Raw genomic sequence first — 21,908 nt, 5'->3', positions numbered from 1 at the left:
CCCTGTGTCCCTTGACATATTCCCATTCTTTTAATTTAACCATTTCTTTGCATTCTGGTATACCAAGATGGTTGAGACTCATGTTTTGCTTTCATTGGTGTAGAATCAGTTATTTCTCCTATGAACTTGAGTAAACCCTCTGGTTTCACTAGCTTTTGATACTTGCACTCATCAGCAGTTTTAGAGGTCATCTAGGTGAGCAGTTTACTACCATTTGCTTTGCTATAGATAGCAACTCTGGCATAATATTCACAATGGTAATGATTCCCTAAGTTACTGTACTGAAACTTAGAGGTAGCTCAAATCAGGTGAAACTACAAGTGTTTCACTTGAGCCTGGACAAGTACTGATGGGTAAGTTTTTGATGCCAGAAGGCCCAAAACACCTTCAGAACACACTAATGGCATTTTCTGAATATATGAACTATGAAAAGTCACCTTCAATTACACATCAGAAGACTACCAGTTGCTTCACTTTTCTTTACCTCCAATTATTGTCCCTGTGCCTCACACCGCCCTGCTTCTTTATCTCATAAACTACCTCCATGCCTTATCTTCTGGAAGCCAGATTTGAGACTTGGGGCTCATTACTCCTCATGTTTTTTTGCTTCATAAATAAATTCTTTTATGTTTTGCAAAACTCACTGCATAGTGAACTGTGGCCAAAACCAGTCCTGATTTGATAGTAAGCCCTTCTTCAATTAAATGGACCACAGTATTTAGTTATGGGGGTGCCCGTTCTGTGAGAGTGTCAGTAATTCAAAGCCCTCTCAACAGAGAACTCATAAAGTATTTATGTGGTCTGATCTATTCAGTCGTGCTTAGATACATTTTTTCCTATGTTGAGCCATGTGCATTCATAACAATCTAAACATATTCATATTGTCTCTACTTCTAACACTTTATTACATTGTGCTTCTTCTTGTCTCACATCATAACCATATGTTTATAAATTTGTTCAGCCATAGGAAGCAGTTTCAGAATTATTAAAATGTGTGCCTGTAAGAACTCAGCTTACCACCTTGAGTACCATGAATGTGTAATAATTTATTTTGCCATTAGCCATACAGATTCCACCCAAAAGAACTTTTCCAGTGTTACTTAGGTAAAATGCTTTTAATCCCCTTCTAAACCTCTCCAGTGTGCTTCTATCACACATTTGTGACATCCTATCCAGGGATCATCCAACCTCCTGGTTGACTTTGCTATTGTTTGCACATGCTAAAGTTTACTCTGTAAATGTACAGGTCTGCAAATTTTTACAAAATTAAAGAGCTGTGCATTTAGAGAGTAGTCCTTTAGAAAACAGTTCTTTCACCCTAAAACTTTCTCTGTTTACTCTGTAATGTAGTCAGTCACTTCCCACACACACACAAAACTGGCAAATGATCCCTTTCCAGTCTTACTATTGTTTTCCTTAACTGTGAATAATTAACATACCATAAAATTCACTTGAATAATTCATATAATTAATATATACTTAAATAAACATATATTCATATATTATTTCTAGGATACTCTCAAGGTTATGCAACCATTCTTATTTATAATTTCAGTACATAGTTATCATGCTGTAAAAAAATGTCACAATAATAGTCACTCTGTGATGTCCTTTACCCCTAGCCACTGTCAATCACAAATCAATTTTCTTTTCCAAAGAATTCACTTCTTGCAGAGTACAGGAAGCTCATGCTTATAATCCTAGCTACTCAGGAGGGAGAGATCAGGAATATGGTGGTTCAAAATAGACTGTGAGATCCTATCTCGAAAAACTCCATGATAAAAAAAGGGGAGGGGCAGGTAGAGTGAGTCAAGGTATAGGCCCTGAGTTCAAATCCCAGTACTGCAAAAAAATTCACTTCTTTTGCACTATTTATTATATATGACTTTATTGACATATTTTTGTTCTAGCTTCTCTCACTTGGCATATTTTCAAAGTTAATCCATTTTGTAAAATCTATCAGTACTTTATTCCCTTTTATACTAAAATTATATTCCTTTGTATTGATATATGATTTTTTTGTTATGTTTTCAATTTTTTATATTTCTTTTATTATTGTTATTGTTGTGATGGGGTACATTGTGGCATTTACAAAAATTCTTACAATGTATCAATTACATTTTACTTGAATTCACCCTGTCATCATTCTTCTTTATTCCTCCCCCCATTCCTGGAAGACTTTCAACAGGTTTCATTTTTCCATTTACATACATGTGTACCCAGTATTTGCACCATATTCACTCTCCTACACTGTTTCCCAACCCTTCCCCATTCCCACTAGTATCAACCACCCAGACAGGACCTGTTCTGTCTGTCTGTTCTCTGATTTTGTAAAAAATTTACAAAATGACGTTTTTGTTTGCTTAAGATAGTTATACAGGGAGTTTCCTTGTGACATTTTGTCATTTGCAGATAAAGGGGTGGAGCTAGACAACATCATCTTAGGTGAAGTTAGCCAGGTCAGAAAGCCAAAAGTAATGTTTTCTCTCATATGTGAAGTATAGATCTAACACAAATTTAGAAATATTATGGAAAATGGGTCACACTGAGGGGAGATCACATACGAGAGAGGGAGTTAAAAAGAGGAATATGGTTAATGTACTTCCTATACAAGAATGAATATGCAATTTTTAAACCTGTTGAAATAACCATAAAAAAGGGTCTAAAGTAGATAAAGAAAAACAGAGGAGATGACCCAATTTGGGTTATAACACTTATACACACAAAAATGTCACAGGGAAATTCTCTGTATACCTATCTTAAACATTTGTAATCCATCTATCATTTGATACACATTTGGGTATTTTCGCTTTTTGGCTAAAAAGAATATGAAATGCCAAGATTATTGTGTGAAGATATTTATAATTTCTTCTACTGCATAACAGGAAAAGGAATTGCCAGGAGAAAATACTAAACTTTCACCAAGGTGACTATGTCATTTTACATCACCAGAAGTAATGCATGAGGGTTTAAATTCTCCATTTTTCTAGCCAGCACTCAAAATTGTGCAGACCATAAAACAACACTATTGAGTTTGCTGGATGACTCTCCTGTATTTTTGATCGTGGCAGTACTAAAAACTATATGCATTCAACAGTGAAGAATTTTAATCTAAGGAAATTTACTTTATCTACATATATATATATATATATATTGACTTTATATACATCTATACTATATATATATAAATATAAAATAGCATTAACATTTTAAAAATAACTGCAAAAATGATTTTATAAAACAGAAATATCTCTAGGAAGAAATTTAATATACTTAGATATCCAGGGAGAGTATTTTATTCATTTTTTGTGGAAGACATCATATTAAAAGAGGATTATTTAATTTAAAATTTATGAGTAAATATTTTTTAAATCTCCCAAAATATTTGTGCTTGTTTAATCTGAATTTGCCCAGTGTTATCACAAAAATTACACAAGTATTGGTATGAAGATAATTAATAATGTTTTCATGTGTAACCATATAATTCCACAGATGAAAAATATGATTTGTTTTACCTTTTTATGTGCTATAAAACTACTTTTTCTTTTTAATAAACATAAAGTACTTCAGGATCTGCATAAACCACACCCAAAGTAAAACAATCCTCTTTTTAAGTTGTGACATAAGTGTTATTGGCTTATTTCCAAGAAAAATGAAAATTTTATCTGTACTGGCTACTATGTTAAGTATCTAGGATAAATATCAACAATATTAAAGATGTATTTTCCATAGTATTTGTATGTAAACTTGTGTGTATATGTGCTAATGATAGAAAAAAAAGAGAGAGAGAGAGCTTATCTGAGTAAAAAAAGTCACCTACTAATATTTAATGTACATTATAAACCAAGGCACATTCAGAGTTACATAGAATTAACAATTAGAAAACATCTCAATCTCCTTAAATTGCTCTTCTATCTTAGATTTTGAGAAACAAAGTACATGAATCGAAAGTCTTCTATAACACATGAATTACTAGTCATTTGGAACATGGCAATGAATAAAATCAAGTCCCTCTTGTGTAGGTATACATGGCACCTTGAGAGGAACGGGTGTACAATCAGATAAATTCACTAAAAATGGTAAAGGTGAAACAAAATGGCAGGACAACCATACTCTACCCATTCATTTCTTTTTTGGCAGTACTGGGATTTGAACTCAGGACCTCAACACGAGTCACTCCACCAACCTTTTTTTTCGAGTCACTCCACCAACCTTTTTTTTCATGTTGGGTATTTTTGAGACAGGGTCTCAGGAAATATTTGCCTGGGCTGGCTTAGAACTGTGATCTTCCTGATCTCTGCCTCCTGCCTAGCGAGGATTATAGGCATGAGCCACCAGAACCAGTTTCTGCACCCATTATTTCATTGAATGTCCTTATCATTTGCCAAATTGAATTCACTTCAGTTCAATTAAGTATTGTTAATGCCTTGGTTCTATATAAATCTTGAAATTATTTAACTGTGCAAAACTGTCCACCAAAAAATTCCTAATCAGGTCTCTTAGCCTCTACATAAATATATAAAATATTTATGTTAATATAACTTCTACTATTAACAGTATAAGTTATAATATAACTTCTATAAATAATCAAATTCTGCCCAATACTGATCCCTGTCAGATGTCTGGTGTAATGCTAATGAGATGAGCTTACAAGCTTTTCATTTCTTTTTTTATTATGCTGTAGTTATTTTTCAGATAAGGTCGTTCATTTCCTACCTATGACCTCCAGATTAGGTAGGCTGACAACTGTGTGTCACCATGTTTGGCTTGTTTATTGAACCAACAAAGTAGCTGGGGTTATAAGCATGAGACACCACACTTGATGAGAGCTTTTCCTTGATATGGCATGTTTCTCCACAACATATAGAAGAAAATTAACAAGAAAATAGAGAATAGAAAAGTGTATTAGGATTAGAAAATAGCTGTGATCTTGCAAACATTACTTACACATGTTAGCCTATACGCTGAATAATTGCAATTATCAAAATGTGTGCTTCATTGGAATACTGCTCAATGTCTAGAGGATACCCTTCAACAGTATCTGATTCAGGATTTCCACTGTCTATGAGGCCTATTATAACTCTGTACTGCTATATAACTGATGACTATGCAAAATAATTCCTGTTGATATTCAAATTCTATCATGATCAGCAAATTTTCAATTGACAAACTTCTTCCCTCTAGAAGGTATATTGTTTTAAATAATTGCACTTTAACTTACATATTCATTTATGTATGCCTGATTTATACATGTGTCTCTTCTTTGGAGTCCTTTTTCCAATCAGTTATAAGATCAGCCTTGTCCCTTCATGAATTAGTGAAATCTGTAATACATATTCAATTTTATTTTAATATGAGATTAATAATTTCAGTATTTTTAGAATAAAATATAATATCCTTCCCAAGAGCCTCAATGTTTTCTTTGATAGTACAGTAAGCTGGAATCTTGACACATATACACTAGAAGCAGAGATAGTGGTGAAGTTGTGCCCAGATTCTTGGAGAACCGCTCTACAGGAAATAACAGAAGGAGAGCAGCAAAGGGAAAAAAAAGCAGATTCTAATACAGGTGTTGGCTTCTGGGGGATCCATGAGATTGTCATTCTTTCAAGCAAGCACGTGGGGCTTTTGAACCCTCATGTTGCTAGTCACAAGCTGAAGGAAAAGGAGTGGGTTCTTATTTCCTTAATGAGGTGGTTCCTATCAGTCTAGAGCAATTCTCTATGTGCCAATCAATCCCCATAAAAATCAACCCAATCAATACCAATCAACCCCCATAAAAGCTAGGGACATAAGTGAAGTAGGCAGAACAACTCCACTATCCATAAAATGCTCTTTGTCTGTACTCTCATACAGAAACCCTGGATGCAGTAAATATTTATAATTATTATTATATTTATTTTCACTTGTCGTAAATATTTGCTAAATATTTTAACATTAGATTTCACTAAGCCTTAAGTTACTTCACAATGTATATTTTTCTTCAAATGTACTACCATTCTTCCTAAATACCCAGAGGCAGCCTATTAATGCTAGAGAATGCATGTAGCTGAACTCTTTACAAATATGAGCAATGGAAATTCACAAAAAATATAGATGGTCAATGAAAATATAAACTGAATATTTAATCTCACCGGCAATAAGGAAGTTCTTTGCTTCATAAAACATGTTCTACCTTGGTACCATTGGTGAGTCATATGACAAATTTATATTTATCTAAAAATGAAATGGATGAAAGAATGAAAGAAGACAGAATGAAAGATAGTCAACATATTCGTATATGCAAGATAATAGGAGTAAAGCCTCTTTCAAGAGAACAGATTCAGGACATGACTCTACATTTCCAACTCAAGTGTTTAGACACATGCCTTTCTTAGATTTTTCCCTTCTCCTAATGTAGCAATATGATACCTAAAATATAGGTTCAGGACTTCTAAGCCTGGAGGACTACTTCTTTAATATTGGTCCCTAGAAACCTTTACAATAAACTCACTGTACAAGGCATAATATTAAAAATTCTAGTATGTATTTTTTACCAACTCAAATAAATTCTCTTACTCAAATAAATTGTAACGCAAGTCTATCATACAACCAGCATATGAAAACATATAATTCCAGTGTATGCCTTGCTCTTTCCTGCACTAGCTTCAAAGTTTCAGTTCTTACATTAAGATTCTTAATTTACTTTGTGTTGATCCTCATACAGGGTGACAGACATGGATCTAGTTTCAGTTTTATACATGCTGATATCAGTTTTCCCATTAAAATTTGTTGAAAAGGCTGCTTTTCTCTATCAAATATTTTGGGTGCTTTTGTCAAAAATCAAATGAAATAGCTGCATGGATTCATATCCAGGTCCTCTGTTCTGTTCCACTGGTATTCATGTCTGTTTTTGTTCCAGTACCATGCTGTTTTTCTTGTCATGGTTTTATAGTGTAGTTTGAAGTAAGGTATTTGTAATACCTCCAGCATTGTTCTTTTTGCTTTGTATTGCCTTGGCTATTAGTGGTCGTCTGTACTCCTAAATGAACTTTAGCATTGATTTTTCAATCTCTGTAATGAATGTCATGGATTTTGATAGGGATCTCACTGAACATGTACATTGCTTTTGGTAGTATATTCATTTTCACAATATTGATTCTGTCAATGCATGAGCATGTGAGATAAATCCATCTTCTGTAGTCTTCTATGATTTATTTCTTCAATAATTTAGTTTTCATTATAAAGGTCTTCTACTTTGTTAAGCTTATTTCTAGGTACTTGATTTATTTGGAGGCAATTGCAAATGGAATTATTTTCTTGTATTCTTTCTTTATGTTCATTGCTGTCATATAGAAAGGCTACTGACTTTTATAAATTGATTTTGTATCCTGCTACTTTGCTGAAGCTGTTTATGATGTCTAGGAATTTTTTGGTGGAGTTTTTGGGTCTTTAGGTATAATATCATGCTATCTGTGAACAGGGAGAGTTTGACTACTTCCTTTCCAATTCGTATTCATTTTATTTCTTCTTCCTGTCTTGTTACTCTGGCTTAAGAATTCCAAAACTATGTTGAATAAGAGTGGAGAGGGCAGATACCCTTTTGTCATTCCTGACTTTAGAGGAAATGTTTTCAATTTTTCCCATTTAGTATGATGTTGCTATAGGCTTGTCATAAATAGCCTTTATTATATTGGGGTACATTCTATTCCTAATTTCATCCAAGCTATTACTATGAAAGGATGTTGAATTTTGTTGAAGGCTTTTTCTGCATCTTTTGAGATGATCATGAGGTTTTTGTTTTTCTTCTGTTAATATGCTACATTACATTTAATGATTTGCATATGTTGAACCATCCCTGCATCCCTGGAATGAAACTGACTTGATCATGATGTATGATCTTAATATGTTGTCGAATTTGGTTTGCTAGTATGTTATTGAGGGTTTTTGCATCTAAATTCATTAAAAAGATTGGCCTATAATTCTCTTTTTATTGTTGTGTCCTTGTCTGGTTTGGAGATGAGTGTAATACTAGTTTCATGGAATGAGTTTGACAGTGTTCCTTTCCCCTTATATGTTATGGAAATTTTAAGGAGTGTGATATTATTTCTTCTTTAAAGTTTGGTAGAAACAACAGTGAATCTGTCAGGTTGGGGACTTTCTCTTTTTGGGAGACTCTTTATTGCTTCTTCAATTTCATTGTTTGATATAAATGTATTTAGGTAATTTACATCCTCTTGGTTCAATTTTGGTGATCATATGTGTCCAGAAATTTGTCCATTTCTTTTATATTTTCCAATTGATTTCAATATAAGTTTTCAAAGTAATCACTAATTATTTCCTGGATTTCCTTGGTGCTTGTTGGGATCTCTCCTTTTTTGTTTCTAATTTTATTGATTTGAGTCTTTCCTGTTACCCTGTACTCTGAGCGATTGCTGTAGCAAGCAATTGCAATTCATTTAGGTCTCACTGTGCAACTTAAAAATTATTTTTAACCCCAAGTCCAGTCAAATAATTCTATCTCAAATTTATTCTAAAATTTCCCAACACAAATTATGAAAAAATTCTAAACTTCTTTTATTCTTTGCTGAATAACTTGTATTAACAGAAGTAACATTAATATTGTGGATTGTGTTGAATCATTATGGAAGAAACTTTAGAATTCAATGTAAAGTGGATTAGAAAAGAATTTTTTTAAAACTCTATAATTAGGAGTCTGCTAATTTCTTTCCTTTTATAAAAAAATAATAGCAATAGGAACAGCAATGCAAATCAAGTTCATAACCTACCACTTTTTGTATCTTTCTTCCCACTGTTGTATGTAACAGAAATAACTGCTTTGAAATATGACCTGTTGCACATAATCACAATTTTATCTATTTTAAGTATCTTTAAAGAGCCTCACAGTGGGGTCGTGTTCTCTAGCAAAGCCTATTCTCCTCTAAACAAATACTTATGAGTGTTTGAGAAAAAGCCAGGCATTTACAAACTCTTCTGAACACAATTCTATTTTAAAAGCCTGCTAATAATTATACTGTGATCTAAAGGGCCAGTTTGCAATACACTTTTTATAGAGACAAGCTCATTGTGATAAACTGAACTTATAATTGTTAATGGAATATTTGCATATAAAAATTATCTGCATTCCTCAAAGCGCAGGGACGAAATTTGAATTCTCCTCTTTTCAACACGTATGAATAAATCTACATGTTCCTCATGAATTTAAGAAACAGGTTTGTAATTCAGAAACCCATCTAAGACTTTTGAAATATACTAAGTATAGGAGAAAGTGGTCTTAAAAATGTATACACGCATATCTAATTCGATGTTTTAAGGTTGTTGTGGGGCACATATAGAAAAATAAAATGACTATTATAGTGAAGTAGATTAATGTATGTCATCTTACATTTACTTTCTTGGGATGTGGCAAGAACAGCTAAGATGTTCTTTAACAAATATTCAAGGTACCACTTTATTAATGTTAGTCTTCATGTTTTATGTCAGGTCTCTAAACTTTTGTATCCTACATTTCTGCTACTTTATATACTTTGAATTACATCTCCTCATTTCTTTACCCCCACTCATGGTGTGGGACCATTTTTATTCTCTGACTCTGTGCATTTGTACACTGTGATATTCCACATGTAAGTGAGGTCATGCAACATTTTGCTTGGCCTTACTTTCTCCAAGTCAATCTATGTTGTAGCAAATGGTAACAAAGCTTCCTTTTTAAAGTAGAATGATATTATATGTAATATAATATAATATAATAATACAATAATATGTAATATAATATAGCAATGTACAATTTCCCTCTGGCAGCTTTTAAGATTTTCACGTTGATTTTAACTTCCAGAAGGTGTAGTTCATGAGTGTACATGAATTGAATTTGTCTAGTTCATTTTCAGAGCTTCGTGAATTTGTGACATGGAGTGTTTAAATTTTGAAAATCCTGACCCATTATTATTTTATACATACATGCATACACACACATGTGTTTAGCTAGAGAGATAGCCATATAGGCATTAGTATATATATAATTACTCACTATAATGGACAATTTTTTTAATTAGCATATAACAGTTGAATGAGGGGATACAATGTGACATTTACATACGTATTTAGAATATTAAATTATGTATTTTTAATCTTTATTGGTATTCCAGTTATTTACATTTTACACTTTTCAAAATTTCTCACAGATCACTGATGCTGTGTTCTGTTTACACTCATTTTTCTACTTGCATTTCAGTTGGATAAAATTTCTATTGACCTACATTCATGCAAAATAATTATTTGGTTATGTTCAATCTATTGTTGAACCCAACAATACTTTTTTTTGTTGGTACTAGATTTTGAACTCAGGGCTGTACCACAGAAGCCACACCTGGAGACTATTTCTCTTTAGTTTATTTTTCAGATTAGACCTCATGGTTTTTCTGTGGACCAGCCTCAGACTGTGAACCTCCTACCTCTACCTCCTGTGGAGCTGGGATTACAGGCATGTACACCACCCATCAAGGCTGTTCTTCATTTTATTTCAATGCTTTTCTTATTAAACATATCTTTTGATTATTTCTTAGAGTTTCTATTACTCATGCTACTACCTATTCTTGCATTTTGTCTCCTTTATGCATTATAGCACTTAATGTATCGATTGTAGTTATATTAAATCAATAGCTACAATTCTAAATTCTATTATTTGTGAGTTTTTTTCTGATGCAGTTTGTCTTCAGGCTGTTTTTTTCTTTTTTTTCCTTTGTCTATGTGTATGCCTTAAAGTTTTTCCTGAAAGGCAAGCAGGATGGATTGTATAATAGGAACTATGGAAAATAGTCCTTTGGCATGATGTATATGCTTGTTTGGTTAGGTGGTGATGATTGCTATTCAGTTTCCTCTAGTGTCCTTATTTTTGTCTTTTCTACTTTGTGTATTCCTAGAAAATGCCCAATGAAGTGAAGACTGTATCTTGCAGTTATTTCAGTTGAAATCGATTGTCATTATACCTGAATCCTGTTGGTGGACATGTTGGAGAGTATTCTACAACCTTGTATCTTTCAGAGATATTCTGTCTATGGCCTATGACCTTTACAAACATCCACTAGTCCATGTTGAACTCCTTAGGTGAGACAGGATGGCAGGTGGGGCTAGAGTTGGGTGATTTCCCTGCTTCTGAATCAAATAAGACTTCTTGTTTTGTAAAGTCTTTTTCCTTAGTGAGTACACCTTAAATGGAGATCATTCACAGCATCTTTCAAAATAATTATTTTTCTCTGTCTCTCTGCCAAAATGACAGGGATTTTTCTTAGATCTTCAATAGTGAGAACTGCTACGTTCCCTGGAAGCAAATCTCATAAAAGTGTGGAGTTCCTTTTAAGGTGTGACCCCAGGAGTTTGATGCTCTAAATCTAGTCTACCTCAACCACAACCAATTCATCAAAATTACAATTTAAATATTCTAAGGCCTTAAGACACCAGTTACCCCTGCTTCAAGAAAGTTAATCTCTGCTGTGTTTGTCTGTATTTACTGTTCCTTAATTTTTTGGTACTTGTTTTTCCCTGTCTTTTAAATTCTCTAAGTACAAGAAGAGACACTGGTTTTCAGTTTGTCTTGTTTTTTTCTTATTGTCTTGGAGGGAATGATGATTTCTAAGCTTTTTACATATCAGATCCAAACTTTTCAATAATTTTAAATACAGAAGTTAGGGAAAATGTAGATTTTTTTTTCTCTTTTCTTCTGAAGTGCTTTATTATAGTGTGCTACTGTTTAGAATTATTATCTAAATAAATCATTTTTATTTTTCTTCCAGAATAGTTATACAAAGACATACCTTCCATAATCACAGAACACTGCTTAATAATTCTGTGACATTCTGAGTAGATTATTTTTGTGCACTATTTGTCTTTACAGTGAACATGTGGTGCCTACCGTACCATCTGTTTTATCCACAGACCATGGGTAGCATGGTCTGTAGCAGAGTCTCTCAAAATGACTTATTAGTCTATACCAGACTTTGTATTGCAATCAACTTTGGATTGATTCAGATAATTCATTTAGACAAACAAACATACTCTTTCATTCCTGGCTGTGAAAGAAGGGTGCATGTAGTCACAATAATCCTGAGGTAATGCAGTTGGATGACATACCAAAAACCAAGAAAATGTAAGCAATGAGTCAGCTACACTGAAATTATGATTTTCAAACAACTTCAAAAAATTTCAGTCTCTTAATAAATACATATTCTAAAAGTCAGCATTTGGTTTTCTTCAATTGCAGTTAAATGAATTTTCTGATAACATTATTATCTGAAAGAGAATATAGAGTATAATAAATTATGAACATACAATATAATAAATTGTAAAACACTTTTCCTAATGTAAAAATGTACCTATTCCTTTGGAAAGCATATAGTATTTAGAAAAATAAAAGTAAAATTGATAGATAATTACAGCTACCCAATGTGAAATATTTATGAATTCTGCTTCTGTAATACAAATGGTATTTGATATTTTGTTTCTTTTTTATTAAAATTTTTATTTTAAACATTTTCCAAAGTAGTTGAAAATACTCATCTATGACATTTGGAAATAAGTATAATATTCTTCTCTCTAACTATATTACAATTTACACACATGACATTTTTTATAGTTTAGGATATTTAAGTCTGTTAAAATTTCTTGTCATTATTCATACTACTACTTTGAACATTCTTATAGTTCACAATTGCTTTATATTTTATTTAGAATAGAATCACATTAATTGAACTATTATGCAGAGTGGGGTGTTTTAGTATTCTAGGTATGTATGGAAAACTTGCCATTTAAAATATCCTCCAAAATCATTATTATCATCACGGTATAAGAGTTTTCTTATTGCGCCCCATTGTGCTCAGTGAACCTTACTGCCTTGATAAACAGCTTAACTTGGATTATTTGTAAAACAGCATGCATAAGGCAGCTATAAATATTATGTAACCATATTATCTTTTAAATTCTGCCATGTGTTTATGTTCTTAGTAGTGTTTTGTAATTATTATTTCCCCAAAGCATGGAATTACATTAAATATTGCATTTTTTCAATTATATTAATGAAAATGAGCACTTGTTCTGTTTTTCTTTCTTTATTACTTGAATATTTGTGATTTGTAAACATAACTTTTGGTGATTTTCTTATTCTATGTATGTGTAAGTATATGAATTTTTGATCTATAGTCATATATCCCTTCACCTTTAAAATATTAGCAAATAGGATATTACTAGTAAATATCTATAACTATATGTTTTTATTTTATTTCTCCCCACCTTTATAAATATAGGAACATTCATATTTTATGTTCAAATCTATTTTACTCTCCTTTGTTACTACTTGTGTCTTTTTTGTTCAGAAATTTAAAAAATGTTTTAATTTCAAAATAAGGCACAGATACAAAAGGTACATGAAACGTATAAATGTCCTAATGAATTACCATAAGTGAAAGGGGTTCTTTATCTTGCAAATCATCATGCTCATCTACCTATATGTGTATGACATTAAGCAGTAAATTTCTAAAATTCTTACTCATCCAGAATTACCATTTTTTTCTTCAGCTTGAGAGATAGGATCTTTTTTCTTTCAATATCTAGAGATGCTGTATTTCTCAACAAGCTCAATGACTTTCGGACATTATAAAAGAAATCACTTTTTATCTGATGAATAAAACGTATCTTTTATAGATAAATTATGATGACATCTCTCATTAAGCATAGATTCAAAAATCTAAGTAAGTATTGATATTTTGTATATACTTATGAAATGTATGCTTATGGGATAAAAATATAAATGCAATATTCATTCTTTTGCTTAAATTGTTGGCTAAAATTGTTTGGTTTATTCTTTTCAATAGACCTCCATATAAGGACAACATTTCTGTTGAGCTCATGAGGCCTAAATGTATGCTGTCATGGTTCAATTGTAAGGACTTTATGTGGCAGTTGATGCAGAAAAGGTCAAGTGAAATAAGCCAACATAATTTGAAAACTAAGTGAGTCAAAACATTGACTATTTAGTCGTGTCCCCCATGGAGTGTTTATTCATGCATTTCTGATCTCAAAGTTGCAGTCTTAATGAGCCAAGAGTCCATATTTGAACTCGTTTGAATGTTACAATGGTTCTATAGCCTTTGCTGCTAAAACATGACACACAAATTGCAGAATATTTATAGCAAATCCTGTGCTTTTCTTTGGAAACTTTGCTCTACCTACTTACTGTCTATCATCCATACCAGAAACATTTCATTCAGATTAGGTTTTTATTTTTCAGACATGCCCTTGCTTATTATAAAGATTAATGAAATCCCACTATCAAATATGGTCCTTTACATTTTATACATCCTGTATCTATCTACTCACTGAACCTCAGAGGTAACAATGAAAGGACATTATCTGAGAAACCTACTCCAGGAGTCATATATTTGCATAAACCAAATTATGAAAAACTATACTCTAAAAGGATGAATATGCCTGGATTAAGCCTTGATCTGGATTTTCAGCCAGAGTTACCCATTATCTACTGTCAGTCTACTGTAGCAACAGTTATGCCCCTGCTCAATTTTCAATCTATAATTGTACAGGAAGTTTTGAGTGATTAGGAAGCCCTATGAAAATCCAATGGTGGGAGTGAAAATGAGCCACCTGCAAGGACCATGATGTGGAAAGACAGACTCATATCCCAGGAGAAAGACTATATACTATCTATTTTGCTCTGTCTTTTCTGTAAAGTTTGACATTACTATGATCAAACCCCTCTCTCAGGGGTTATTAATGTTTAAATGGGATACATATAACTAAGGAAGACATTTAAGAATTATAAAACATTGTTAAAACAAAAATTGTGCTTCAGCATATACCCAAATTAGTGCAACACATTTAAAGATACATTTAAATCTGTGCCTACAATTCCTTTGAGGGGAATATATTTTACATGACATATAGAAGGAATCAATTCACTCTTCATTTAAATAAGCTGAATACTAGAAAGTGGATACTACCTGTATCTCTGATCAACATTTTTCTATTTCTTCTTTTTAAGACATAAATCTTACAGTATTTCATTACTTTAATTTGGAAGAACATTATCTTGCATTTAGAGAAATTGAATGTACAAGTTGAAAGACTCCACTTATGCACAAGTTATGAATAATAAATGCCCTTTTAGTGTGATATTCTTACATTTATATAGTTAATGTAGGTAGGTAACTTCATATATTCTTTTTGAACTACTATATATATGTTTATCATTAAATATTTATGTAGAAAGTAAATACCAAAATGAAAATTAATGCTTGTATTTCTTCTTATCTTTCACAATTTCTCTTAAAACTGAGTAAATTGAAAAGAGGTCCTTCCTCTTTTCAATACAAGACTGAAGAAAGATGAGATCCAGTTGATTGTTGTTAAAATCTGGTTTTATAATCATTTACTGTAGATGTTAGCATTCTGCCTTCGATTTTCTACTAGATCTATAACTTTCTTACCTGTTAGCATTGCTTAGACTTCTGAGGAAGATTGACAGGCAAATGGACACTTTATCTCTGCTTGAAATCATTACCTTGAATCTATGTTTGCCTAGATCTTGATTCTGAAACTATCTTTAATCCTGGTAATTAGGCCTGAATGATGATTAGTATCAAATACATCAGTTACTATAATACAAATATTATGTTAAGTCATTAGAGACAGAATAAAGTTAAAAATTTTATGAATCTTACTCAAACTCTTCCCAAACAATTCAAAACAAGCTTGACTAATTAAAGTAAACAGATAATGATAAATAAAAATATCCACAATTACTGAATATAGTCAATTTATGAATGATGCTAATAATTGAGGTGGAAATTTTTTCTTATGATTAATTTTAATCAAAACAATTGACTTATAGTGAAGAAACCTCAATGGCTGGTTATCCCCATAAAATTTAGAGTAAAATAAATAATCAAGGTTCCAGAAAACATTTGAGAAGATAATGTATATCTTCTACAGTCTATTTGGCTCGTCAAATCTGTTGATGTCCTTTTTGAATAGCCTCCTTCCTCTGCACAGAGCCTCTAAATTTTGTGAGAATATTATAACCTTCAGTTCTTGCTGGAGAAGGGAGACATCCGAGTCAAAAACAATCACAGAATTTCCTTCAAATTGGTGGCCAGCTACAATATCTGAAAATACAAGAGATTAGTGAAAATATATGTAGTACTCACAGCTGCAACTGTTCTTAACTCTGTGATTCACATTCACAATCTATTTCCACAATGTACAGTCAACACTTTTGTTGGTTTGGGATGCTTAGCTGGTGATGTGTCTCAGACCTTTACTCCCGAGAGATTGGTATTCTTGGTTTTCTTGCCCTTGTTAACAGGTGATTGCTGAAATGTACAATCTACAAAACTTGGGCACATGCACATCAATAAGTGCCCCCAGAGACTCTCTAAAGTGCAGACATGCTTCTTGCTTTTCTTACTGCATGAAGAAAACTGCAACCTACATTGATATAAACAGGATCGCCCAACCATTTCTATAAATTATTGATTTTCTTCTAGTTCATTGAATAAACAACATGAAGAAGCCAACATGGCAAGAAGGTAGGTTCTACTTCTAGTTCATTGTAGGTGATGGTATTTCTCTTGAAGGAAACTTTATTCTTCTACAAACCAAGAACTTGAGTTTAATAGGAGCTAAAATACCAAAGATCAGAAGTACACACTGAAAAATCACAGTATTCTAGTGCTTGCTTCTAATTCTCCTCCATAAAATTCTGTCACATAATTCTTATCAAGTCTTGTCCAAACCCCAGATGAAACATTTAGTTATTCATCTGGAGATCATATAAATCTATACTTTAGTACCCTTTTCTTCCCATAGGAACTCACATGAATGTCACAAGTAATGTTTACAATTATGCATGCAAAGAGGCATCCTAAGATAGGGTCATGATGTGCCATGTAAAAAAAACCAAAAAAACCCCAAAAAACCCAAAAAACTTCTGTCTTCAATACAGACCCCAAACTTGTTTGTGAACCAGACCTATACCCATTGCTTCTCTATCAGTTAGTTATAGAGAGATCTCTATGAGACTATGCTTGTTAGATAGGTAACCTAGTGGCTAGTGCCCCTTATCATACAATTCACTTGTCTTTAAGCTTGCTCTTGCCTGATGTCAGAAAAAGCCACTTTCATTGGAAATGGATTGCTTCAAATTATGCTTAACCTCATTGCTGATGGTGCTAATATTATCTACTTAATGAAGATCTGATATAATTGCATACTAACTTGATGTGTCATGCTCACATTCCCATTATCAATCCTGTAGTGGAGCCAAGACTTAGAAGTAGAAATTAATTCTCAGATTCAGAAATTATAGCCAAATTCTAGAATATTAAAAGTAGAATTTTGAACTTCTCTACTTGTGCTTCTAAATCTACTAAAATATTTATAAGTGTTTTATCATACCTTATGCTATCTCTAAAATACAAAGACTAACTGCTATACATTAGTGATTATAGCTATGAAATTTTTTAAAAGTAATCCTGATATGTCTTATCCTAACTCACCTGTACAAATTGATTCCTAAAAGTTTTATTTATAACATACTTTGTAAAGTTCATAGATTCTATGTCTTAGAATCCATCTGTTTTATTAAGAAATTTATGTAACTTACGACTTAGTTTTTTACTAGAAACAGTTGATATGATATAATTAATATAATGTACAAGTCTACTAATATTACAGTTTTTTAGGATGTCAGGATCAAAGACATGGACTGTGTTATAAAGAAGACCAAAAGTTTTTAACATGTTCTAAAGCAAAACTGTATATGTATACTCTTGCCATTATCATATAAAGATTAAGCTATTTTGATTCTTCTAATGATAAAGTTTGAGAAGAATGCTTTTCTTGCTTAAAAGCCAAATATTGAGTATGTCTGTTCCATAGTTATGGTAAAATCTTACTTAAGCTTATGACAACCTTTATTCATGTACCACAATCATCTGGTTTTAACAGAGACAAAGAAAAATAGATGAATAGAGATTTATGAGTAGGAACCATCACTCCTTTATTCCAGATTCTGATGGTAGAACACAACTGAGAAATTAACCTGAAACTTAGTAATGCTTTGTTCTACTATTTTGCTCAAGAAACATCTATTTTCTACCATAATATTCTTTTATTCCACAGGAGAGGTAACAAACATGTTATATCCTTAAATATATCCTTTCTTGTTAGAATATATGTGGCGTGGACATGAACGAAAACTCAATTCATGAATCAACTAACTAGAAATTTTTATAGTGTTTTCGGTCATAGGGTAAAAAGTCATTTTACCACTGAATTAGGCCCTGAGGGTTAGTACAGAATTCTAAGGAAGTTTATAGTTCTTCAATAAGATAACATCAGAAGAATTAAATTATGATTTATAATGTGCTGCTTAAAATTCTAATCTGCCATGTCATGTCTCAAGTCTGGCTTCTTTATTGGTATTTTACAACTGTAATTTGTTAAAGTCTGCCTTGGTTATGACAAGAGGAACATAAAATACCTTAGTGGAAAGTTTTGGAGTACTCCTACATGACCAAAATTCCTCTTACTGATCTTGGTCACTCAATGCCTGGAGATAAAGAACTTTGTAAGAATGAAATCTGAGGAGATACACTTCCAGTTGTTTGGCTATATTTATTATATTCTTAGCTATACTCATTTTCTCTTCCCATAATATTGCTTGTTTTCAACCAAGAATTAAAAATATTTACGCTGTGAAGTTGAGTCTGTTACATTTCTGACCTACATCATATTTATATTGCCCTTTTACTAGTTTACCAGCTAAAATTCAAAATCTAGGAGTTCACATCTGGCCATTCATATCTTTGGATTGGATTAGTAGAGTACTTATCACATCCCTGCATAGTGTAGAGGATGAATTCAAAAAATATGTTGTAATAACTTTTATAAATATTACAATTTACCCCCAGTACAACAACAAAATGATAATGAAAACATAAAGATTTGTAAAATGTTTAAGAATGTAACTTGAGAGGGGAAAAATGTGATAGACGAAGAGAATGTCATCAAGTAAATAAAAACATCAATTACCAGAGTTGTTACCACTAACACTGTGTCAGTTAGGGCCATTTTTTTCTGAAGAGCAGTATGCGTTTCTTTGTCATCAATTCAGATCTGGATTGAAATGTAAATAATTCATAAGCTGGCTTCTGTCTCTCATGGGTCAAACATTTATGTCTCATTATTGTGGGGCATTTGAATGCAATATGCATATTCTATAGATTTATTACATTAGACTTAACAGGGAGGTGAGGGGCACTTGACATGAACATGAGGTGAAGTGACAATGGGTTGTACTTGCTTTCTAGATTACAACATAATTAAGCTGACACAGAGTCTTTTCTGTGCCTGGTTGATACAGACCAAGTTGGGAAGTGCTCTAGGTATGTAAAGCACAAGTTTATGATGTGGTGAAAATAAACTGTCTTATGCAACCTTAAACCAACCAAAAAAAAAAAAAAAAGTAGACGTTCTCTTCCCTTATACTTCCCAAACTCCTTAATTCTCACTCTCCAAAGGCAAAAACTTTCAATTCTATTGAAAATTATTAATGTATATGGTGAAACATTTAAAAATAACACATGCATTAGTGCTTAGGCAAATATTTTGAAATAGCATGCTTCTACTATTCTTTTTTTCCTCTTACTTAAAAATTTAAGATTTGAGAGATCCATGATGGTGGGTAGAAGAGGGAATCAGAATTTCTGAGCTCCATGATTTCAGAAACCACTTAGGGTTGTGGTAGCTACATTTAGGTAACTCTGTATCTTTTTAGTCAACTAAATAACTGTCAACAAATAGGGCACACATAAAATTGAATGACTGACCCATAAAACATTTAATTGCATCTTATAGCTAGGGAAATCCTAGCACAGCCACTAGGGTGTGTCTGCCTTGGGAAAAGCCTCTGGATCTTTTTCTCTCTCTTTCTCTCTCTCTCTCTTTTTTGCAAAAAGGCAGAAGTCAGAGGACCAAATAAAACTGAAATCTATGACTTACTGGATCCTTAACCTGTGGAAAGCCTACATATAACCCAATAGTCTGGACCCAGTCCCAGTGGCCATTTGCCTTGGAATAGGCTGCCCACTGTTTCTCCCTGCTGGTCTGGTTCCAAATCTGCCTATGTGAATATGCATATCCAACAGGTGAACACTGCACACCAGACATCTTCCTGGGAACATAATTCTGTGCAACTCATGGGCCAATGATATAGACAGTGAATATAATTTACCACAGTCAGCAGAGGCAGGGTGGGATGCTGAACCAACATGGGGAGTGGAGGTGGGATGAGGAGCTGAACTCTGAGAGTGGGAGGGTGGCAAGGAATAAATGCTAAAAATAAGGGTGGAGCAAGAAGCCAACCTCCCAGAATGGAGGCACCATGAATCATGGAGCTAATATTGTGGAACTATGGGATGCACAAAACTGCATTGCCACTCTTGTTGGGGGAGGAGCTGACAACCCAGAGTTGCAGTTGTTGAGCAACTCAGCTGCTGCCTGGTAAAAACAGCAACATATCTGACCACTTAGGAAAATCTGATAGTAAGCAATCACAAACATTAATTGAAAGCTGGCTAGTGGCAGAAAGATCCAACACACAATTGAGCCTTCTGGTAAGACCACTTCAGAGTTCTTGCCTATACCAGATGGACCATCAGACCATGGAAAATAGGACTAAAAAACCCCCAACCCCACTAGGCTATCTGAAAAGAAGGACAACCTTCTTCACACAGCCTAGAATACCAACCTTGAGAAGAGATGGGGGCTTTGAGAAACCCCCAGTCATAAGTGTCAGTATTGGATTTATGCCAAAGGAATAAGTCCAGAATGTTTGCTGAACACTGATTTTTATTTTTTGTTGTTGTTTTTACTTTATTTTTTCTTAGTTTTCCCTCTTTATTTAGTATTTTTAAATTTATTAATACTCTAATCTCTATTCTTACTCTCTTGCTCTCCTTTTCTTGTGCTACAATCCATTGTTCTCCCCCCAAATATTTTTTGTGCCAATTTTCATCCACTCTCTCCCTCTGAGTTCACCTTCCCTTCTTTGTCTTCCCCTATCTTTCTCCCTACTACCCTTCCCTCCTCCAAACTTACCACCCCATGATTACTATATCAGCCGTACACACCCCTATCCCTCTGCAATCTATGACACAAGCACTCTCCACTACAACAAATGAACTATACCCTAACACACACATATACCCTATAGTCCCCATACCTATTCCCCCATCACATAATCACCCCCTACCTGCTCTCTTTTTTGTGTCACTTTTCAAATTGCTTAAGTATCTAACTCTATCCAAACAATTGTTACCCTTCCAATTCCCATTGTTTATAGATGCTATCACCAAGGGGTTTTCTATAAATCCAAAGACTGGTCTGTCTTTGAATTTGTGAATTTGTTATTGCTAACTTATAGTTCCAGGTCAGGGACAGAAATAGTACACCAACCTAGCTAGTGACTAAGCCAGTAACAACACTGTTAAGTTAAGGGAAATATAGCAAGTGATTAAAACTCTCAACTAGTCAATCAATAACATAGGAGCATGTTACAAAATAGAAGCATGGGGACAAGAAGAAGGCAAGGAAATTCCACCTCTCGAAAGACCAACAACTCAATAGAAGATTTAGTGGGAAATGAGGAAAATGAATGCCCAGTTCCTGACCCCAACAAAATGATGATAAAAATGAGCAATGAGCTCAATTACATCCATACAAATCTCTCAAAGAAGAAATCATGAATGAATTCATTGAGATATTCATGAAGAAGCTACAAAAGATGTAAAGAGAACACACAGGATGTACTCAATTGAATACCAAGACACCACAAATAAAAA

This window comes from Castor canadensis, chromosome 5 (assembly GCF_047511655.1).
Source record: "Castor canadensis chromosome 5, mCasCan1.hap1v2, whole genome shotgun sequence".
NCBI lineage: Eukaryota > Metazoa > Chordata > Mammalia > Rodentia > Castoridae > Castor > Castor canadensis.
This window is presented reverse-complemented; position numbering follows the sequence as displayed.